Genomic DNA, 25,880 nt, shown 5'->3' on the forward strand with positions numbered 1-25,880 from the left:
TTACTATATTCACCTTTCTCGGATAGTAGAGAATAGAGAGGTCATAGTCTTTCAGGAGCTCAGTCCAGTGGCGCTGCCTCGTATTAAGATCCCTCTAGCTCATAATGTACTGAAGTCTTCTGTGATCAGTGTAAATCTTTAATCAAACTCCATATTGGTAGTGCCTCCAACTCTTAAACGCAAAAACTACAATCGACAACTCAAAATTATGAGGGCATTGTTGCACTTGTGCAGCTAAATTTGCCTCGACGCATAGGCAATAACTGGGCCCTACTACATTAGTACACAACCTAAACCAACACCGAATGGGTCACAATAAGGATCTCTCACCTTCAATCGGAAGATTAATATAGGAGCGGTGATAAGCAAATCCTTAAGCATCAAAAAGCTCCTCTTACACTCCTCCGACCACAAAAATAGGATATCCTGGCAAGTCAACTGATTTAGAGGTTCCTCTATAGTAGAAAACCCCTCAACAAAATACCTGTAGTACCCTGCCAATCCGATGAAGCTATGAATTTTAGTCACAGAGATGGGCCTAGCCCAATCACGAATAGCCTTAACCTTCACTAAATCTACCATAATGCCCTCCTTGGACACCATGTACCCTAAGAATGATATGGACTCAAGCCATAACTCGCACTTTGAGAACTTGGCATAAAGCTGCTGATCTCTCAAAGTTTGGAGCACTACTCTCAAATGCTGTTCATGCTCCTCCCTGATCTGTGAGTATACTAGAATGTTATCGATAAAAAATATGATGAAGGAGTCCAAGTATGGACTAAACACCCTAGTCATCAAGTCCACGAATGCGACAAGGGAATTAGTCAACCCAGAAGACATCACTAGGAACTTATAGTAGCCATAACAAGTCCTAAATACGGTCTTAGGGATGTCCGCTGCCCTTATCCTCAACTGGTGGTAGCCGGATCTCAAATCGATCTTAGAAAATATCACAACACCTTAAAGCTGGTCTAATAGGCCATCAATCCTAAGCATAGGGTAACAGTTCTTCATCATCACCTTGTTGAACTGCCTATAATCGAAGCACATCCATATAGTACTATCCTTCTTCTTAACAAATAGGACTAGGGCGCCCCAAGGCGATACACTAGGCCGAATGAATCCCTTATCCAAGATATCCTGAAGCTGAACACTGAGATCCTTGAGCTCTGCGGGGGACATAGGTATGGTGGAATAGAAATAGGATGAGTACTCGACTTTACATAAATAGGAAAGTCAATATCGCGATCAGGAGGGAGGCCAGGCAGATCGATAGAAAACACATATGCAAACTCCCAAACTATAGGTACTGAATCAACTGTAGGGCCCTACCTACTCACATCTCTAATAGAAGCCAAGTATGCCAAATACCCGCTAGCTTGGGCCCGAACAAAAGAGATCACCTAACTGGCATGCAATTGTAAGAGCCCTGCCATACCTCCGGCGGAATACCAGGCATGGCTAAGGTAACGCTCTTGGCATAGAAATCTAAGACCGCATGGTGAGGCGATAACCAATCCATGCCCTGATTCAAATCAAAATCCACCATATCAAGAAAAATAAGATCAACCCTATAGTCACCACACAGGATCTAAAGACCTTTTGCATTACTAAAGAATCACCTACCGGTGTCGAAAACACAATGGCTTAACTAATGGCTCCAGTTCATACCTAGTCAAGGGGAAATACATAGATATTTAAGAATAAGTGGAGCCTAGATCAAATAAAGTGGATGCGGGATGATGACATAATAAAATCATACTTGTGATTACATCGTCGGAGGCCTCAACCTCTGCTCTAGCTAGAGCTGCATAGAAGTGGGCCTGGGCTCCTTTACCTTGCGCATCAATTCTTCCTCCTAACCTGCCTCCCCGTGCACCCTAATGACCACCCCTGCAGTCCTGGCCCTAGCCTCCACCTCGAACTAGAGGTGCTGGTGCTGGCGCAGGTCCATCTGCCTATGGAGATGGTAAGGCTAGACTGAGGAAAGGGCATTCATGGGACAATTGATCTACCTCCCTACACTCATAGCACCCCCATGAATGTTGGCTAAAAGATGGAGGTCAGCCACCTCGGCCGGAAGAACCCATCTGTGAACCACCTCGGCCCTAGCTCGAACTGGCACTAAAAGCCAACCTAGGAGTGCTGAACACCCTCTGAAGTCTAAAAAAAGGCCAAGAAGGGGCAGCTAGATTGACATGATTGAAATCTCTGGAGAGATATATCATAGGACTCCCGGCGTCTGAAGCGACGCCCATCATGGCTACCCTCCTGTCTAGTTATCGCTGCCCACTTGGGACTTGTAATGGAGCTGCTTGAGCGTACGAGCATGGTCTACCACCTCCAAAAATAAGTAGGCTACTGAAACTAAAGACTGGGTCTCGATCCACAACTGGAGCCTCAATTCTCTGATGAAGCACCGAACTCTCTCCTCCTTTGTGGGTAAGATCATAGTGGCGTGTCTTGAGAGCTTATGGAATTGAGCCTTGTTCTCTGATATGGTCATAGAGCCATACTCCAATTATGAAAACTGATCTCGAAGCTGATCTCAAATGATCTTGGGGATAAATTAGGCCAAGAAGGCCTCTGAAAACTCATCCCACGTGACCGGTGGGAACCCAGATGGACTGGTCTCTAAGTATGTACGCCACCACTTTTGGGAGGGATCGTCTAGATGATAAGCAGTGAAGTTGCCTCCTCTCTACTCCACTAGACACAAGGTCTATAGCTTCTCTCAGCAAGTGTGTAGAAACTTATGGGTATCCTCACCCACAACCCTAAAATACCTCAGTGGTGATAATCTAAGGAACACCCCGAGCATCTTCTTCTCCCTAAGTGACATGACGCCCTTCAAATCATCCGGCTAAGCGGTGGGTGTCAGTGGCTGCTGAATGATTAGTGCCTTTGGTGTAGGCTGGTCCTGCGGCACTGGAGAAGCTGAAGATGGCCTATTGCATATGCCCAATAGTAGCCAAAATTTGGACGAACATCGCCTGTAAGACATAAGCTGCGACTGGCTCAGGTGATGGATGGACTGGTCCCAAGTCCATGGGCTGCTGGTGTACTGGAACTATAGACAGCTCCGCCTTTGACTCTAGAGTCTACTCTCGATCTTAGGCTGGTACTGCATCCCTGGAATGAGCCTGAGGTCGTCCTTTACCCCCAATGCGCATGCAAGCCATCCTTTAAAAGAGTTGAACAAGTGAGATTTTTAGAAATCAATAAGAGACACACTGAAAAACAATGATATAGAAAATACACGTTCCTAAAGACATCCTGTAGCCTCCCAAAGATAAGTCATGGATATCTCTGCGCCAATCCGTAGGACTCTACTAGATGTTAGCTCTGTACAAGTGAGATCAGTGAACTTGGGGCTCTTATACTAACGTGTCATGACCCAATTTCTTAGGTCATGATGATGCCTACTAGGCCCACCAGTAGGCAAACCAACCCATATCTCGGAACTATGAGTAATGGGATGTTAGGGTAGAATACTAGCAACATAATCTAAAATAGTAAAGAAACAAAGGAGCAAACACGAATGGGTGGAAGCAACTAAATATATACAAACCAAAAAGATCTCTCCCAGAACCTGAAAGTCACATGTACAGAGCTACTAGTAAAAATAGTACAAGTCCCAAAAGTGGACCGCAGGAATAGAGATGTCTCAAAATGTAAAAGACAGGTAAAATGTATATATAGAGGGATATAGGTAAATTTAGGATGCAATATGCTCACCCTCGCCTCTGATCACGACCGCAGCTGTTTTGAATACAGAATTTAGTATGAGTATCAAAACAACAGGTACCAATAGGAATCGTAGGACGACTGAGCAAGCTAAGTAAAAGTAACTTGAAATGCGAGCAAAAGATCACAACCAAAGACAGGGCAAGAAGTAAATGTAGGTATGTATATAAGCTTACTAACAAACAAAGAGAAAGAATCTTACTAAATCTGCCGGGTTCCCATAAACCCGATGGGTACGCTCGTCCACAAGTACAAGGTAACCACCTACTCGAACTCCTATAAGCCCGACAGATGCAAGAATAACTGAAGGAAAATGAATAGAGCCAAAAGGATTACAATAATATCGCTATCTCCCGGATTTGAACCGAACCATTCCCAACTCTAATACATCAACCCAACACTGAGAGTAGATGAAGACATTGAACCAAAGATTCATCAGGGAATCAGGAATTAAGCCACATGTAAGATGGACCATAGACTTCGACTGGGTAATTGTAGCTAATGAGTCAACATGAGTAAGCTAGACCACACACTTCGATCGGGTAACTGTAGCCAAGGATTGAACATGGGTAAGAAAGACCACAGACTTCAACCAGATAACTGTGGCTAAGGATCCTGATCACAATAAGCTAGACCACAGATTTCAACTGGGTAACTATAGCTAAGGAGCTGAACACAAGTAAGCTGGACCATAGACTTTAACCTGGTAACTGTAGCTTGGGGAGTGAACTAAATTAGAATCAGCAACCAACCGTGCGTCATGGGGAGTACCCCCAAAATAAGTATCATTAAAACACCACTCCAGCCTAATCTATATGCAACTAGGGTCGTCGAGAAGACTACTAAAAATCAAGATCTAGGCGATACAGGACTGATAGGAGAATAGGACATTATGGAGTTATGGTCACAAGCTGTGTTACCACCTAGCTAAAGCTCAGACTATCTAACTCAAGTCTTCTATATCAGTCTACAAGGAGCTCACCATCCAAAACTTTGTCGGAGAAGTTCTAAGGCCCAACGACACCAAACTCACGCAAGTCTAAGGAAATCACTATTCTAAGTCTAGACTAAGGCCCAACATTCTTCTCACATATAACTACATGCACGAAATTCACCACAAGTCATAGATGATCAACATTAACTGGAGTCAAGCTTACACAGTCTAATAATTTCCCGAAAATAACACCTAGGGCATGAAATCTAGGAATTTAGCATGCTCAACACCCAAACCCCTCTGAACTCATAAAATTCAATATAAAATTGCCTAAATATGCTCAGTCTAATGAGGGGAAAATTGTAGCCTACTTGTAGATCGACCGCACACGCTCCAACTCATGAAACTAAAGCTTTTCCATTCGTAGAAGCCTTCAAATGCTGTCAAGCTATCAACAATAGAATCACAATGTTATTACGATCAATATGATAATAAAATTATTGAATTCAGAGATGGGCTAATTTTGGGGTCCAAAATTGAAAATGTGGGATTTGCATCCAAAATTCCAGAATTGACCCCAAAAACTAGTCCAAAGCAGCACCCCTAGCTCATAAATCAATTTAATAAATAGTACGAGGTTGAGAATGACACGAAATGGGCATGCAACAAAAATCCCACAATCAATCTAAAAGAGCATCTATGAAAGCTTCTGAAAGCCAGAAAATTCTCAAAAATGGAACCCCCATGACCCAAACCAAGAACACTACAATGTTCCTTGTTGAAAAACTAGCAAGTTAGCCTCAAGAATTACTAAAATCGGAGCTAGGATGATCAAGTTACAAACCTCTAAAAACTTACTAAAAGAACACTCTGGAAATTGGAAATGCAACAGATAAGACATCATATTTACCTCTAACAAAGCTTCTAGTGCACTCCCCGAGCTCCCTAACGCATCACCCTCGAAATCCTCTTGAAGTTCAACCTTTGAATCACCAAAATTGATAAAGGAACGAGAGAAAGTTTTAAAACTTAGAAGATGGCTGATTCCCATTTCTGGTCTTAATTAAAAGACCAGGTAATTGCTCTTCGTGATCGCGGGGACACATGTCGCAATCGCGACTAGCTCCAAAAAAAACCATCGCAACCATGAGGGTCAGGTCTCGCGATCGCAAAGACAAACTGGGTAAGTCCCTAATCAACTCTTCATTGCGATCACGATGGCTCCTTCACGAATGCGGTGAGGAAAGACACATGCACCAGCAACTTCCGCAACAACTAATTCCTACCAAGTTTGAATACTCCAATAGGGTGCAAAAATTCATTCGAAATCCCGTGCGCGCAAATAAGATATGCTACACCGCCAAATTTGACATTCCGAACTCAATGGCGCATTTAAAATTCCCATATGAGTTCATTTTAATGAAAAGTTGGTCCCACACCCAAGAATCATTTTGAACCTATTTCCACAATGGGCTTCGGGATTAGATCAGAAGCCTCAAGAAGCAAATGAAAGATCATTCTAGACCAAACTCGATATTTCAAAGCTAACTGCGCTATCAAAATTTTCATTTGAGCACATTTTCCAACTATGTTGACAAAAGTCAACTATAGGCCAAATTTCAATGGCAAAAATGCCAAATGGTCCTAAACTCATACCGATTACCTCGGTTCTCATGCCAACCCCGCTATTAGCCTAAATTGGCCATTCCAAAGCTGATGGAACCGTAAGAATTCTGTTCTGACATCGTTTTCCTAAAGTATGATCAAAGTCAACTTTTCAAGTTATAAAAGCTCTAAAACAGGGAAACGGGCCTAAAACCCAAACAAACAACCAGATGACCAAATAGTCAGTGCCAGGAAGTCATAAATGACTTGGGGTTGCTATAGGAATACTCTAAATGATGGAATGAATGCTTAAATTCAAAAATGACCTAGAGGGTCATTAATCTGCATCACAAAAATAGAAGTAGAGTGTAGTATGAGTACCAAAACAACTGGTACCTAATAGAAATCATAAGCCGACTATGCAAGATAAGAAAAAGTAAACTGAAGTACGAGTAGATGATCACAACCAAAGACTGGAAAAGAAGTAAGTGTGTATGTACATAAGCGTACTCAACAAACAAAGAGAAAGAATCTAGCTAAATCCCTTGGGCTCCCATAAACCCGATGGGTACGCTCGTGCATAAGTATCAGGTAATAACCCGAACGGACCCTCAAAAGCCCGACAGAGCAAAGAAAAGCTGAAGTAAAATTAATGGAGCCAAAAGGATTCTAATGATATCATCACTTCCCGAACTCGAATCGAACCATTCCATAATCTTATACCTTAACCCAAAGCTGAGGGAAGATGAAGACTTGAATCAAAGATTCATCAAGGAATTAGGGACTGAACCACATGTAAGCTGGATAATTGACTTTAATTGAGTAACCGTAGCCAATAAGTCGACATGAGTAAGATAGAACATGGACTTCAACCGGGTGACTAGAGACAAAGGGTAGAACATGGGTAAGCTAGACATCAAACTTCAACCCAGTAACTGAAGCCAAGGAGCTTGAACACAAGTAAGCTAGACTACAGACTTTAATCAGATATATGTGTAGCTAAGAGATATAAATGAATTGGAATCAGCAATCAATCGAGCGTCATGGGGAGTACCTCCAAACCAAGGGCAATTAATATATCATTCCTGCCTGAACCATATACAACTAAAATTATCGCGAAGTCTCCCAGGGTCAAGAAATAAGTGATATTGGACCGATAGGAAAATAGGGAAATATAGAGGTAAGGTCACAACTTAAGTTACTGCCTAGCTAAGGCTCGGACTGTCAAACTCAAGTCTGCTATATCAGTCTACAAGGAGCTAATCGTCCAACACGACGTCAGAGAAGTTCTAAGGCCCAACGACACAAAAATTGTGCAAGTCTAAGGAAATCGCTAGTCTTAACCTAGACTAAGGCCCAACATGCTTCCGCTGTGCATAACCACAGGCAAGGTATACAACAGAAGGCGTGGATGAATAATAAGATCAATAATCATGCTTAAATAGTCAGAAAATTTCCCAAAATAGTGCCTAGGATAGGAATTTTAGGAATTTAACATGCTCGACACCCTAACCCCTCAAACTCATATAATTAAATATACAATTGCCTAAACATGCTTAGTCTAAGGATGGGAAAATCGTAGCTTACTTGTAGGCTGACCGCGCACACTTCAACTCACAAAATCGGAGCTTTTCCCTTTCGAGTGGCCTCTAATGCTGCCATGCTATCAACAATAGAATCACAACGTTAATATGGACGTTATGACACTAAAATTATTAAATTTTGAGAAGGGCCAATTTTGCATTAAAAAATCTAGGATTATGGGACCCACTTTGTAAATCACGGAATTGACTCTGGGAGTAGGCTCCTATTACAACCCCCCAGATCATGTTCCAACAACGAACATAATTCACACATCAAAGTAGACCCAAACCTAACATGCGTTCATGATCAACTACAAAGCTCAAGATCATTAGAAATGCAGGGAAAAGGTGAAATTACCTCAAAGAAATCCTCAACTCCTAATTCTGAACTGACCATTGGGTTCCCCTAAAAAATCTACGCAATTAAGCCTTTTGAATCACCCAAATTGCCCAAGAATTGAATGAGAAAACAACACTTGAAGTTGATATAAAATTTGAAAAATAGGTTTTTAGAACGACCCTCAAGTGTCAGAAAAGAGACCCCCCGGCGATCGCTTAAGCGACACCCACCTAAAAGGAGGGCATCGCTTTAGCGATACCTATTCGCTTTAGCGACCGGTTTCTTTAAAGATAGGGTTGTTGCTTAAGCGACACCCGCCAAAGAGGGATAATCACTTTAGCGAGCTCCTGGCCGCGTAAGCGGCACTCGCTTTAGCAACCAAGGTTACTTAAGCGACGGCACCAGACACAGTTGGTACATGAAAGAGTTTGCATGCTATATCCTCTGACGGGGTGCTCGGAATTCATTCGATATCCCGTATGCACAAATGAGATATGCTACCCCACCAAATTTGATGTTTTGGACTCAATGGCACATTTAAAATTCCCATATGAGGTCATTTTATTTAAAAGTAGGTCCCACAATGAAGTGCCATTTTAATCCAATTTCTACAACGGGCCTTAAGATTTGACTAAAAGCCTTGGAAAGCAAACAAAGGGTCAATCTAGACCAAACTCGACATTTCAGAGCTAAGAACACTGTCAGAATTTTCATTTGAGCATGTTTTCCAAGAATGTTGACCAAAGTCAACTATAGGCCAAATTTCAAAGGCAAAAGCGCCAAATAATCCTAAACTCGTACTGATTGCCTCGATACTTGGACCACACCACTAGCCTAATTCAGCTATTTTGGAGCTAATGAGATTGTCAAAATTCTATTTTGAGGTCGTTTGCCTGAAGTTATGACTGAAGTCAACTTTTCAAGTTATACAAGCTTCAAAACAGGGAAACGAGCCTAAAACCCAAATGAACCACCAGGCAATTGAATAGTCAGTCCCAACTAGTTATAAATGACTTAATGTTGCTACAAGAACGCTCTAAATGAAGGAATGAATGCCTAACTTCAGAAATGACTTGGAGAGTCATTACGACATCCACTACTAAAAGAACTTTCATTTGTGAAAGTAAAAGTCAAGAAGTATCTAAAGACTCAAATAAGCCAGGGAACTATGCTCGCATCTCATGCTAGGTATCCTAGGTAGCCTCCTCAACTAGACGATGCCTCCAACAAACCTTAACTACATGAATGGCATAGGAATGCAACTGTCGGACATCTCTGGCCAAAATAGTAACTGGCTCTTCAATATAGCTCAAACGGTCATCTAAGTCAACTGCATCATACTGAAGCATATGGGACTCATCTGGAATATACTAACACAACATCGAGATATAAAAAATTGGATGGATGGCTGAAAAGGCTGGGGCAAAGCTACGTCATATGCCACCTCACCAACTGTTCTTAATATCTCAAGAGGAAAAAATATACCTTGGGCTAAGCTTGCCTAGCCTCCCAAATCTCATCACTCCCTTCATGGGCGATATATGCAGGAATGCTCTATCACTAATGGCAAACTTCAACGGTCGACGCATACAATCCGTATAGCTTCGGTCTCTACTATAAGCTATCCCGAGCCTATCCTGGATCACCCTCATATGATCTAAGGCCCCCTTTATCGAGTATGTACTGCATGCCCTAGACTTTGTAGACTTAAACCAACCAACTGGAGAGTGACAATGCCTACCATATAAGGCCTAAAATAGGGCCATCTGAATACTAGAGTGTTAGCTGTTGTTGTACGAAAACTCCGCTAAGGGAAACAACTGATCCTAGTGACCTCTAAAATTCATAACACAAGCCCGCAGCATATCCTCGAGAACATGTATAGTGCGCTCCAACTGGCCATCAGTCTGTGGGTGGAAAGCTGTGCTAAGGTCGATATGGGTACCCAACTCTTCCTAAAAAGTCCTAAAATAGCTAGACGTGAAATTTGGGCCCTTGTATGAGATAATAGAAATAGGCATGCCATGAAGGTGAACCACCTCCTGAATATAGATACGGGCTAACCTCTTAGCACTGTAGGAAGTATGAATGGGAAGGAAGTTTGCTAACTTGGACAATCGATCAATGATGGCCCAAATGCTATTAAGACCGCAAGAAGTGTGAGGTAGCCCCATAATGAAATCCATGGTGATCTTCTCCCATTTCCACTCGAGAATGGGTAATCTCTGAAGCCCTTCCACCAGGCCTCAAATGATTGGCTTTAAATTATTGACAACTCAAGAAACACGGCATGTAATCCATAATATCTCTCCTCATGCCACTCCACCAGTAGTATTGCCTTAAGTCACGATATATCTTAGCGGTGCCTGAATGGATATCTGGAGTCATGGACCTCACTAAGGATTATCTGAATCAAACCCCCAACTCTTAAAACACAGAGACAACCACAACTCAAAACCCCATCTAAATCTAAGGTAGCCAAATCGACGTCACCTCTCAAAACCCAATATCGTAGTGCAACTAGCTCCTCATCCTCAAACTGATGACTGCGAATCTGGTCCAACAAAGATAAATGCTCCCAGATAAGCTAACATACATCGAGAATCAGAGATATCAAGTCGAATCATCCGATACTGGATATCTAAAGCTAATGGTCGATCTACAATAGAAATGAATGCTAGATTACCCATACTCACCTCCTTCCAACTCAAGGCATCCGCTACTACATTTGCCTTGCCCGGATGGTAGAAAATAGAGAGGTCATAGTCTATCAAGAGTTCAATCTAGTGACACTGCCTCGAATTAATGTCCCTTTGGCTCATAATGTACTGAAGGCTCTTGTGATTAGTGTAAATATTGAATCAAACTCCATACAGATAGTGCCTCTAAATAGTAAGCGTAAATACTACTGCTGCCAACTCTAAGTCATGAGTGGGGTAGTTGTACTCTTGCAGCTTAAGCTGCCGTAAATACTACTGCTGCCAACTCTAAGTCATGAGTGGGGTAGTTGTACTCTTGCAGCTTAAGCTGCCTTAATGCATAATCAATAACCCTACCCTGCTGCATCTGCACATAACCTAAAACAACACCGAATGCATTATAATAAATGGTGAATCCCTCGCCCTCAATTGGAAGTGTTAATATAGGAGTGGTGATAAGCACTCTTTGAGCCTCAGAAAGCTCCTATCACACTTCTCTGACCACACTAATGGGACATCTTGGCAAGTCAACCTAGTCAGAGGTGCCTCTATAGTAGAAAATCTATCAAAAAAGTGCATGTAGTACCCCTCCAATTCGACAAAGCTATGATTCTCAGTCACCATGGTTTGTCTGGCCCAATCACAAATAGCCTCAATCTTCGCTGGATCTACCATAATGCCATCCTTGGAAACCACGTACCCCAAGAATGCTACGACCTCAAGACAAAACTTGAACTTTGAGAACTTTTCCTAAAGTCATCGATCTCTCAAAGTCTGGAGCACTACCCTCAGATGCTGCTCATGCTCTTCCTAGATATGTGGGTATACTAGAATTTCATTGATGAAGCCTATGAAAAATATGTCCAAGTAAGGACTAAACACCCGGGTCATCAAGATCATGAATACTGTAGAGGCATTCGTCAACTCAAAAGACATCACTAGGAACTCATAGTGGCCAAAATGAGTCCTTAATGCACTCTTAGGGGCATCCGCCGCCCTAATCCTCAGCTGGAGTAGCCGGATCTTAAATTAATCTTAGAAAACACCACGACACCCTGGAGCTAGTCGAATAGGTCATCAATCCTAGGCATGGGGTAATGATTCATCATTATCACCTTGGTCAACTTCCTATAATTGATGCACATCTGCATAGTACCATTCTTCTTCTAAACGAACAGGATTGAGGCACCCCAAGGCAATACACTAGGCCGAATGAATCCCTTATCCAAGAGATATGGAAGATGAACACTATGCTCCTTGAACTCTATAGGGGCCATACGATATGGCAGAATAGAAATAAGGCGAGTACTCGGCTCTATGTTATCCCCATAGTTTTGTAACTTGGAAATTTCCTAAGTTACTTAAGCTTCTTAAGTTTCTTGGAGCTTCTTAAAAGTTACCATGTGATCCGGATAATCTATTACGCTACCAAATAACTCTAAGGAAGGGAGAATGCGATATCCCATAGTAGAGAAGATTGGAAATAGAGTTATAAGAATCTGAAAGAAGTTGGAGACCGAATGATGAGTCGTAGGACAAGACTTATTTACATATGCTAGCAACTTGGAAATCTTACATACTTAAGCTACTGGAGTACATACCAAGCTTACGTAGCAAGGATTACATAGGTTCATTGTAAGATGAGATTACGAACCCACGAGGGGGAAAATAGAGTGCCACGTGGTAGCATAAGAGAGTGCCATATGGCAGCAACTGAAGTAAGGGTGGTGGACCCCATATGCCATGTGGAAGCCTGTGATTGGAGGAAAGGGGTGTGTTGGCCCTATGAGGGCTTGACATGTGTCACCGCTTAGGCTTGACACGTGTCACCTCCTAAAGTGGACTATATATATAATTTATGATTTTTATGGTCATATTTATCCTATAAGTTTCATTCTTATCTCCAAAAGTGAAGAAAATTCTAGAGAAAAGAAGAGAAGAGAAACTTAAGCTAGAGAGAAGAAAGAGCTACGGTTTTGGGAGGAGAAAAAGGTAAGTTCTCCAATTCTGTTCTTTAAATTAATTATATGGGGTATACCACGAAGGTATGAAGGTGTTATTAATGTAAATTTATGGTTTGGAGCATCCCCAAATGGACAACAAATAGCCATAAAGTTTCAGTCGCGCTAGAAGAGCTTACGAGGCGAGTTTTGGCGAGTTTCGGATAAGGTAATGCTTTCCATTTCAAATTGAAGTTTATGATGTTTTTATGGGGTATATTAAATGTATTAAATGAGTCTGGAAGTGGAAAAATTACATAAGGATGCTTGAAATTAGAAACAAATTAAATTAAAGTCGCTAGCGTTAAATCGAAGTCGAGTAGTGTGTGGTGATTGTGGTGCTGTGGTTGAAGCTGGTTGGATGGTGTGTTGCAGGGATGGAAGGTGTTCTAAAAGGGGTGTGAGTACTGATTTTTGAAGCCACATGTACCTCCGTTTTGTATTGTTAAAGGTTTTACGATATAAAGGCTAAAAACTCTATTTTGGTATCGTAGTTTTGAGCTAGTTGTTTGGAATTGTATTGAGTAATGTTGAGGTTATTTGATTAAATATATATCTGCTGGTTGTTGTTGGTAATATGGCTGCTAAAATTAGCTGTTGCATAAGGCAAGTTATAGGGGAGATGTTGCTTGATTTTTGGCAACTTCAGAACTAGTAATAAGCTAGTCGAGAGAAATGGATAAGGAAATGGTTCCTATGACTACTTGGGTGTAGAGTTGGAAATTGGAAAATGAAAGGCTATTCATCTTAGTATTACTTTCATGTTAAATAGGTCTAGGAGATAACGAGGTGAGATGGTTACAATTTGTTACACCCCACATTCTTGAGCTAAAAATGTTTCTTTATCTTCTTAGAAGTTATGAAGTGAGTCGGATAATTTACTACACTATCATACAACTCTAATGGAAGAAGAATGCGATAACCTGTGAGAGGGAAGGTTGGAAATAGGGTCATGGGAAGTCGGAAGGAGTTGGAGGCCACGTAATGAGCCCTAGGACTCGATTTACTTATGTAATCTACTAACTTGGAAGTATTACGTACCTAAGCTACTTGAGTACATACCAAGATTATGTAGCATGGATTACACAGGTTCTTAAAATAAGACGAGATTACGAACCCACAGGGAAGAGGAGAAGATAACATGTAGCAGCAAGAGGAGGTGCCACGTGGCAGCCTAGGAAAGTGCCATGTGGTATAAGGTGACACACCTACTTGGGGTCAAGTAGGTGACCCACCTACTTGGGGGTGGGCCCCACCAAGGACACGTGGCAGCCATAGATTGGCTGCATAAATATGTTGGCCCAATAGGGGCTGGACACGTGTCACCCTTAGGGGATGACACATGTCACATCTTGGGGAGACATATATATGTATTTTAAGTGACTATTAACTTCATTTCTCATCCAAACTTCAGCCAAAAGAAGAGAGAAAAATGTGGAGAAGAAAGGAGGCAACCATGGTTTAGAGAAAACTAAGGTAAGTTCCCAAGTTTCTCTCTGTGAATTACTTACCTACGGTGTTCTTTAATAATGTGGAGATGTATATATGTATGTTATGATGCCTATGGAACCATATATTCAGCTTTACACTTGGAACAAACAAGAGAAAGTTGAAGGAAAAACTTGAAAGGCAAGAAAGGAGGGCTACGGGTTTGAGCAAGAAAAATAGTAAAGCCCAATTTTGTTATGCAAATTAATTATGTAAGGTATACCGCGGTGATATAATGATGTTTGATAAAATAAAATTCCAATTTGGGGCAGAGGAGAGGTGGCACAAACAGTCCGCCCCATTTCATCACATCAAGAAGTTTCCGAGATGCAGTTTTGGTGAGTTTTGGCCAATTTCAGGTAAGGTAAGGTTTCTCCTTTCAATTTGGACTTTATGGTGTTTTTATGTATTGATTTACACTCCCTATAGGTGTCTTTAAATGTGAAAATGTCATAGGAATGTTGACGTCGAAGACAATCTAAATTGGAGTCGTTATAGTTATATTGTCGTCGAAGTAAAGTGTTGTGCTTGTGGTGTGCTGTTGCAGGTGTGGGGGTGTGTGTTGCAGGGACTAAATGTATTCTAAAATGGGTTTGGGTTCTTCTGGTTTCAGCCACATGACCCCTCATTTCATATAATTAAAGGTTTTGCGAAACAAAGACTAGAAACCTTATTTTGGTATCGTAGTTTCGAGTGAGTCGTTTGGAGTTTATGTTGTATTTTGTTGGTGTAAATTTCTTAAACATATTCTGCATGTTATTTTTGTTGGTTGGCTGTAGGTATGGGGAGTGAAATTGAAAATTCATATAGGGCACATTATAGGGGAGATGCTGCCCGATTTTTGTTAACTCCTTAACTAGCTAAAGAACTAGTCGAGAAGACGAGCGAGGAAATGAGTTCTATGAATACTCGTGTGCAACTCAAGGTAATGGAAAGTCAAGAGTTGTTTATATTCATATTACTTCCATGTTGAATAGGTTCAAAGGATGACGAGGTGAACGTGACAAAGAGTAACCCGTATGAGGTATGTGAAGCTTTCTCTTGTCATGGTTTTGGAATAAGTATGTAAAGCTATCTTTCTTACCTTTTGGCATGTCTTAGACGTAAGTAAATTGTATGTGAAATGAGGGGATAATTCCATTCCCAAAACTCTAAGTACGCCTCATAATCCCTGTCCACTTCTTAGTATTGGAACTCCTGCAAGAATAGATTATTTCCTGTTAAGGCTTCTATGTGTTAAAAAGTAGTGTGTGGAAAGCTACCTCTTCTTTATCTTGATATGTACTTGGTACGAAAAATGAGATTATGATGCCATAGTTGTTCACCGAGCCCCAGGATGGGCCGAGTACGAAATATGTACATGATGAACACACGAAGGGAAGTACAGACTATATAAAGCTTACTCTCTTTCTTTTTTTGGCATGTCTTAGTTGTAAGTTAAATATGATATGAGCTCCGGGGTAACTCCATTCTTAAGAATCTCTTATTTACTTCTGAGTATTGAACTCTTATAGTAGTTGAAATATTTACTTGGGAACTTCTATATGTTAAAGAGGTAACCAATGTACAGGCTCCAAGTCTTATAGACTATATGATAACAAGTGTTTTTGATTCCATAAGAAACTTGGACTTACCTTGGTACATGTCTAGGGTCCTCTAGATTACAACTGACATAGACCCTAATTGCATTTAGAGGACACTCAAGATGATTACACCGCTACTCGGGTCCTTAAACGAAAGTTTAATCTTCTTATACGGTCAAGTATTTGGTAATGTTTTAAATTGCATATGGTTACTCACTACTCTACTCGGGCATACTATAACCCCTTTATCACTAAGTCCCCGGCCAGGGCATATTCTCGTGCACAGTTCACTGCATTATCCACTGAGTCCCTCACTAAAGGGCCAGGGCATGTATGTATATATATATATGATGTGTTGTAATAAGGTGGTCGTGACGCCGGGTCTATGATAGTTTTACAGATGTATTCACCAGATCCCTGATAGTGCCAGCTATATGGTATAATTTGAGCATGCATACTCTTTATGATTCACAGGGTACAGGTACAAATTTCCGATTTGATATTTTATCCCCTATTTCTCTATCTCAGATATACTTCTAGTTGTATTATGTTAGGTTTTACATACTCAATACATATGTCGTACTGACCCCCTTTCTTCGGAGGCCTGCATCTCATGCCCGCAGGTACAGATACAGGTTTTGGGAGTCCGTCAGCTTAGGATTCCACTCAGCTTAGCTGGAAGAGGCTTCATTGTATCGAAGCCTAGTTTTTGGCACTGGCCATTAATTTATATAATTGTTTCCGTTTATTCAGGGGTACGACGGGGGCCCTAACCTTCCATATGTTATCGTTAATACTTTTAGAGGTCTACAGATATGTATATGTGGGTTGTGTATGTCAGTTTGGTTCAGTTGGGTCTACATGATATATGATATGTGTTGTTATGTTATGGCAGCCTTATCGGCTTGCGTTCCCTTTCATGATGTGATGCAAATGAAAGAGGCTATAGGTTTATGAAAATATTATCACCCAATAGGGTTCTGTTGCATGGTATTATATCATTTATAGTTCGACTTAACCACCGCTGATAGACGTGTATATGGGGCTTCAGGTCGGACCCAGTCGCGGCCTATGGAGTTAGGTCGTGATAGACGTGGTAGCAGGGTAATTTGTCCTTGGATTATCTGCAGACCGTGTCTAGTAGAGTCTTGATTATCGATGTATTGCGCGCCACATCTATAAATAGGAGGCTATAGGACATGTAAGATGTTATTTTTTTTTCATATCTGAGATCGTGCTATAGATCCAGTCATAGGATAATTCCTTATACTAACCTTAGACTTTAGAAGAAGGATGATATCAACAGAAGGAAGTAATTGACGATATGGGAAGTTACGGAGCACGCAGGTAAGTAAAGTAAAGGCATGAAAGATATCTGTTGGGTGATGTATTGAAAGTAAAATGGAAATGTAAAGTCAAAAACTGAGGGGAACAATAGACAGGAAAGCGCAACAGATGCAGTTTGAGGTTGGACATACGAGGTAAGTCCATTAATTCTATATTATTGTTAATATTGAAAGCCCTATGTGGCTGCGATATGAGATGATATTAAAAGCCTGTACGGCTGTGATATATATATATATATGTTGGCCCTGTGAGGCATTGTTGGTATTTTCTACATGCAGGTTTTGGAATAGTAAGGAGTATAGGGGAAACTCTGCTGAAATTTTCCCAGAACAAGGAAAGGGAATGAAACATAGAGTCTTAGTATGTCTTGAAAGTTGATACCAAGTACCCCTATTATGTTTAACTAAAGCTGTAAGAGGTACCCTTTAGTTCATCGATAAGGGGCACCTTTTTTACTTAAGAATTTTATTTTGGAAAAACAAAAGCCTATCTGAGCAGTAAAGTTGAGACCACGATATCTCTAGCCGTATTTGTGCTGTGGAAAAAAAAGGGGCTCAAGTTGAAGGATAAGATGTTCCGTGATTGAGTTTCACTCTTTTTGAAAAGTACCAAGCCCCAACTGCTAGTTTTAAACTAGATAAGTTGTTCATACATCGAGGATAGATTCAAAAAGAGACCATGTAGGTCAAGTTTTAAGAGGCACTATGATGTTTAAGGGATTCTAGTTTTCTTCTAATGGTGGTTGGAAAGTGTTCTATGATAACAGTTTATTAGTTCTTCACCGACTAATTGGAGAAAGAACTTCTAAAAGAAGTACCCCAGAGGGATGTCACGAATGAAAAATGAGTACGAATGTAAATGTGTGATATTACAATATAGGGATAAAATAAGATCGCTAGTAAGTCGCACTTGGTATGTGTTGACTAAATCAAAAGCCATTATTGGGTACACAGTAAGGGCAAGGGGCATAAGGTATAAAGGAATGACGCGTGTACACAACGTCGCCCCAAAAATAATGGAACCCTTAAGAAACAAAGATGGCAAACTTAAGGAATAAATGTCACAACTTCCATTCATCCCAAGAAATAAAGGATATAGGTTGGGATAAAGCTACTACTCTGAGAGAACCTTGGACACTCATCGATGGAATACAAGTGTTGCCTAGTTAAAAATTGGAATGACTACAAGTGTGTGTCAACCTCTCATAAGGACAAGTAGAATGTGGCCTTGGATGAGTTATTTCCTGGGTCACATTATTCAAGTACCAATTAGTAGATGAGATATCACCTTACGTATGGGAAGGCTCTTGTCGCCTTGTGATTTAGCCAAGGTTCGTACATGGATAATCAGGTGGGGAAAAAATATGCAGAAAGACAAGGACATGATACAGTAACAAGTAGATTGGATGAAATTGAGATTGGACATAGAGACATAGAGCAAGGTATAAGCGGATAAAGGTATAAGTACCCTCTAAAAGGGGGAAACAAGTGAGAAAACAACAAGGGTAAGATGGAGGCAATTGATATGGCAACATATTTAAAATGGATGCTTAAACTTCAATAAGATCCCTTGCTGAACCAAATTAGGAAGGTCTGGAAGTCACCAACAATCAAAAAAATTAGAATGCTGTGTAAGGTAGTGTTAAGAAGTTTTTAACAAGACCTTGAATGACATAACGCTAGAGGGTGGGTGCATACAAAAAGAAAAGGGCATAGCAATGAAAGGATATCGAATAACTCAAGAGACACTATAGAGGATAATGATATCATATTAAACCAAAGGCCAAAATAATGGCTATAGAGTTGGTCGCAAAGGATGTTGCGATAGATGCATAACCAAGGAAAAGGAATAGAAAACCTCCTATGGTAGGAGGTAAGAAGAGTAAAGAGTGAGTAAGGAAAAAGAAAAAAGTATAGTAAGATGGGACACAAGCAAATCCCAACATGAGTGAGATGTGTACAGTAGAATGAACCAAAAGACGGAAAAACTACATTTACCTCCTACAAGCTACATCAAAATGGTCATGCAACCTACGGGTATGTATATAAGTATCAGGCTAAGTGAGTAAGTACATGATAAAAGGAATAGGGGCTTAATAAGGACAAGGCAATTATGATAGTTGGGGATACCCCACCAAAAGCTACGAAGATAGGTAAGTCAACTATCGGGATGAAATTAGTACCACGGGCAAGGTAAGGCATGGTCACAATTGGACCAAAGGTCTATCCCGATAGTGATAGTAAGATGAGGGGGAAATCAATAAAGTAACATATGAGACCTAGCAATATAATGCTAAGGTATTTCTCAGATTAAGGTGAGCACCCTCTCGTATTCTTATAAAAGTACAGGATGACACGAGATAACATATTTAAAGTGGTATAGGCTAGGACAAGCTAAGATCAGGAAATCGTGAAATAATTTAACCAAGGGGGGCAGAACTAATGGGTTACCAAAAGATGACAGACTTATATGCCAAATTCTTTTAGAACTATATTAGGTAATGATAGACGGAGCACCGGATGACTATGAAAGCCAACTCTAAGGATTGAAAAATAAAACCCAAAAGGTTGAGTGCCAGTTAAAGTTTTGAAAGGAGTCGAGAAGGACTATAAAAGGCTAAGGATTCCCAAATTATCAATGTCATTACGAACCTATTTTATGCTTTGTGAGAGTAGGGTGGTATACGGGTTATTGTGAGTAAGCTAATGAATCAGCCTATTTGCTTTCAATCAAAACCACCTATGCAACTGAAACTAGGTGAAGTTATAGGATAAGGATGTAAGACTCTATGAGGTTTCCCCATCTAATATCTTAGATAGAGGGATTTCAATTATGATTAACGTTTAGAGATCAGTTCAAGAAGAGATCGGGAACACAGGTAGGCTTAGTACCACAGTTTTCCCTCGAGCAGCTAAACAGACTGAATGAACTATTAAAATGCTTGGTTTCAAGAATAACTAGGATGATCGTCTACCTCTTATTGAGTTTTCTTATAAGAATGGCTACCATTCCAGTATCCACATGACCCCTTATAAGATGTTGTATGGTAGAGTGTGTAATTCCCCCTATTGGGACAAAGACTAAAATACCCAGACATAATTGACCAAGCTATTGACTAGAAACCCAAAATTGACAGAAATGATATATACATAATCGACATGTTCATGCAGAGTTCCAATGGATGACTAGGTTTTTGCAAAAGAGTCACCCAGGAAGGAAGTAATAAGATTCGGCAAGAAAAGGAAACATGGCCCAAAATACATCAAACCTTATCAAGTTGCTTGTAAGATGGACAAAATTATCTGTAAGTCGAACTTACTATTTGATTGCGAAACTATATGCCCAATACGTCTGATACGGATACTTCATAATATACTGGTGATCCACCCAGAGTATGTCCCATAAATAATGTCCACAAAATGGAATCCAGTGAGGAACAACCTATTGCTATCTTGGATCGGCAAGTTAGAAGGTTGCAAACTAGGACGTGGCTTCCATCAAGGTATTGTGGCAAAACAAAAACTAGAGAGAGGATGACCTGGGAAGTCAAAAAGAAGATAGAGAGAAGATATCCATACTTGTTCACTATATACAAAGGTAACCTAAACCCCTAAATGGATTGAAAGATGATGATTATATAGAGCCCCCAAAATCCTTGTGACTATGAGGTAAGTTAACATTCGAGGATGAATGTTCTAAAGTAGGAAAGGATGTTACACCCCACATTCTTGAGCTAAAAATGTTGCTTAAGCTTCTTAGAAGTTATGAAGTGAGTCGGATAATTTACTACACTATCACACAACTCTAATGGAAGAAGAATGTGATAACCCGTGAGAGGGAAGGTTGGAAATAGGGTCATGGGAAGTCAGAAGGAGTTGGAGGCCAAGTAACGAGCCGTAGGATTCGATTTACCTATGTAAGATACTAACTTGTAAGTCTTACGTACCTAAGCTACTTGAGTACATACCAAGATTATGTAGCATGGATTACACAGGTTCTTTAAATAAGACTAGATTACGAACCCACGAGGAAGAGGAGAAGATGACATGTGGCAGCAAAAGGAGGTGCCACATGGCAGCCTAGGAAAGTGACATGTGGTATAAGGTGACACACCTACTTGGGGTCAAGTAGGTGACCCACCTACTTGGGGGTGGGCCCACCAAGGACACGTGGCAGCCATAGATTGGTTGCATAAATGTGTTGGCCCAATGGGGGCTGGACATGTGTCACCCTTAGGGGATGACACATGTCACCTCTTGGGGAGACATATATATGTATTCTAAGTGACTATTAACTTCATTTCTCATCCAAACTTCATCCAAAAGAAGAGAGAAAAACGTGGAGAAGAAAGGAGGCAACCATGGTTTAAATCAAACTAAGGTAAGTTCCCAAGTTTCTCTCTATGAATTACTTACCTACGGTGTTCCTTAATCATGTGGATATGTATATATGTATTTTATGATTCCTACGGAACCATATATTCAGCTTTACACTTGGAACAAACAAGAGAAAGTTGAAGGAAAAACTTGAAAAGCAAGAAAGGAGGGCTACGGGTTTGAGCAAGAAAAATAGTAAGGCCCAATTTTGTTATGTGAATTAATTATGTAAGGTATACCACGGTGATATAATGATGTTTGATAAAATAAAATTCCAATTTGGGGTAGCGGAGAGGTGGCACAAATAGTCCGCCCTATTTCATCACATCAAGAAGTTTCCGAGATGCAATTTTTGTGAGTTTTGGCCAATTTTGGGTAAGGTAAGGTTTCTCCTTTCAATTTGGAATTTATGGTGTTTTTATGGAGTGATTTACATTCCCTATAGGTGTATTTAAATGTGAAAATGTCATAGAAATGTTGACGTCGAAGACAATCTAAATTGGAGTCGTTATAGTTAAATTGAAGTCGAAGTAAAGTGTTGTGCTTGTGGTGTGCTATTGCAGGTGTGTGGGGGTGTGTTGAAGGGACCAAATGTATTATAAAAGGGGTGTGTTTGCTTCTGGTTTCATCCACACGACCCCTCGTTTCATAGAATTAAAGATTTTGCGAAATAAAGACTAGAAACCCTATTTTGGTATCATAGTTTCGAGTGAGTCATTTGGAGTTTATGTTGTATATTATTGGTGTAAATTGCTTAAACATATGCTGCATGTTATTGTTTTTGGTTTTCTGTAGGTATGGGGAGTGTAATTGGAAATTCGGATAGGGCACATTATAGGAGAGATACTGCCTGATTTTCGTTAACTCCTTAACTAGCTAAAGAACTAGTCGAGAAGACGAGCGAGGAAATGAGTTCTATTAATACTCGTGTGAAAATCAAGGTTCTGGAAAGTCAAGAGTTTTTGATATTCGTATTACTTTCGTGTTGAATAGGTTCAAAGAACGACGAGGCGAATGTGACAAAGAGTAGCCTGTATGAGTTATGTGAAGCTTTCTCTTGGCATAGTTTTGGAATAAGTATGTAAAGCTATATTTTTTCCCTTTTGTCATGTCTTAGCCGTAAGTAAATTGTATATGAAATGAGGGGATAATTCCATTCCCAGAACTCTAAGTACGCCTCATAATCCCTGTCTACTACTTAGTATTGGAACTCTTGCAAGAATAGAGTATTGCCTGTTAAGGCTTCTACGTATTAAAAAGTAGTGTGTGGAAAGCTACCTCTACTTCTCTTGATATGTACTTGGTACGAAAAATGAGATTATGATGCCATAGTTGTTTTATGAGCCCTAGGATGGTCCGGGTACGAAATGTGTACATAATGACCACACGAAGGGAAGTACAGACTATATAGAGCTTACTCTTTTTTTTCCTGGCATGTCTTAGTTGTAAGTTAAATATGATATGAGCTCCTGGGTAACTCCATTCTTAAGAATCTCTTATTTACTTCTGAGTATTGAGCTCTTATAGTAGTTGAACTATTTCCCTGGGAACTTCTATATGTTAAAGAGGTAACCAATGTACAGGCTCCAAGTCTTAAAGACTATATGATAACAAGTGTTTTTGACTCCATAAGCAACTTGGCCTTACCTTGGTACATGTCTAGGGTCCCCGAGATTACAATTGACATAGCCCCTAATAGCATTTAGAGGACACTCGAGATGATTACTCTACTACTCGGGTCCTCAGATGAAAGTTTAATCTTCTTATACGGTCAAGTATCTGGTAATGTTTTAAATTGCATATGGTTACTCACTACTCTACTCGTGCATATTGTAACCCCTCTATCACTAAGTCCCGGGCCAGGGCATATTCTCGTGTATAGTTTACTGCATTATCCACTGAGTCCCTCACTAGAGGGACAGGGCATGTATGTATATATATATGATGATACGTTGTAATAAGGTGGTGATGACGCCGGGTCTATGATGGTTTTACAGATGTATTCATCGAATCCCTGATATGGTCGGCTATATGATATAATTTGAGCATGCATACTTTTTATGATTCACAGGGTACATGTATAGATTTCTGATTGGATATTTTATCCCCTGTTTCTCTATCTTAGATATACTTCTAGTTGTATTATGTTAGGTTTTACATACTCAGTACGTATGTCGTACTGACCCCCTTTCTTTAGGGGGCTGCATCTCATGCCTGTAGGTACAAATACAGGTTTTGAGAGTCCGTCAGCTTAGAATTTCGCTCAGCTTAGCTGGAAGATGATCCATTGTATTGAACTCTAGTTTTTGGCACTGGCCACTGATTTATATAATTGTTTCCATTTATTCAGGGGTACGACGGAGGCCCTGTCCCACCATATGTTGTAGTTAATACTTTTAGAGGTCTACATACATGTATATGTGGGTTGTGTTTGTCAGTTTGGTTCAGCTGGGTCTATATGATATATGGTACGTGTTGTTATATTATGGCAGCCTTGTCGGCTTGCGTGCCTTTTTATGATGTTATGCAAATAAAAGAAGCTACAAGTTTATGCAAATGTTATCACCCAATAGGGTTCTTTTGCATAGTATTATATCGTTTATAGTTTGAATTAACCACAACTGATAGATGTGTATATAGGGGTTCAAGTTGGACCCCAGTTGCAGTCTATGGGGTTGGGTGGTGACACAATTAATCCCGAAAAAGGTATGTAAAGCTTTCTCTGGGCATGTCTTAGCCTTAAGTGATTGATATACAAAATGTGAGGATAATTCTATTCATATAACCCTAATTATGACTCATAACTCTTATTCACTTCTCGATGGTAGAATTCCTATACTAGTTGAGTTATTGCCTCTTAAGGCTTTTATATGATGGAGAGTAGTAAGTATGTGAAGTTATCTCCTTTCTCTTGGCATGTTTTAGCATAAGTACGTAGAGCTACCCTTCTTTCCTCTTGATATGTCTTTGAAATAAGTGTAGTGCTATGATGGTAAGGTAATGCAATAATAAGTTTATGATACCGAGCCCATGGCGGGCCGGGTACGATATATGTAAATGATGACTCCTTGAGGAAAAGTAGAGACTAGGTAAAGCTTATTCTTTCTCTTCCTTTGGCATGTCCTAATTGTAAGTAAAATATGATTCGAACTCTGGGGTAACTACACTCTTAAGTCCTGAATGTAATTCATATCTCTTATTCACTTCTGAATGTCAAACCCTTGTAGTAAGTTGAACTACATTCCTTGAACTCTATATGTTGAGAAGTACTGGGTGCAGAAGCTCCTAGTCCTAAGTACTATGTGACGACGGGTATCCCTGATTCTATGAACTGTTAGTATTACTTTAGTACATGTCTAGGGTCCTTGAGATCCTAAGTGATAAAGGCCTCAATGGCATTTAGAAGGCACTTGAGATGGTTACACTACTATTATGGTCCTCGGACGATAGCTTAATCTTCTTACATTATCGAGTCTCTGATAGTGATTTAGATTATATATGGTTACTCACTACTTGATTTGTGTATACTATAATACATCTTTCACTGAGTCCCATAAAGGGCCGGGTACGGTATATGATAATTATGATATCGAGTCCCATAAAGGGCCTGGTACGGTATATGATGATTATGACACCGAGTCCCATAAAGGGATGGGTACAATATATAATGATATAATGACACCGAGTCCCATAAAGGGATGAGTATGGTATATGATAATATGGTGACACCGAGTCCTATAAAGGGTCGGGTACGGTATATGATAATGTGATGACACCGAGTCCCATAAAGGGCCGGGTACGGTATATGTATGCAATGATATAATATGATGATGTGGATCGGACCAAACGTTCCTCGGCATTACTTTATGATATGTGGATCAAACCGAATGTTCCTTGGTATTACTATATGATATATGGATCGGACCGAACATTACTCAACATTACTATATGATACATAGATCGGACCGAACGTTCCTCAGTATTATTATATGATATATGGATTGGACCAAACATTCCTCGGCTTTACTATATGATATGTGGATTGGGCCGTCATTCCTTGGCATTATTATACAATATGCGGATTGGGCCATACGTTCCTTGGCATGTACTTACTATATACATGGATTGAACTGTACGTTCCACAATGCTAATAATATATATGTGCTTATGATGAC

Source organism: Solanum dulcamara, chromosome 1 (assembly GCF_947179165.1).
Source record: "Solanum dulcamara chromosome 1, daSolDulc1.2, whole genome shotgun sequence".
Classification (NCBI taxonomy): Eukaryota; Viridiplantae; Streptophyta; class Magnoliopsida; order Solanales; family Solanaceae; genus Solanum; species Solanum dulcamara.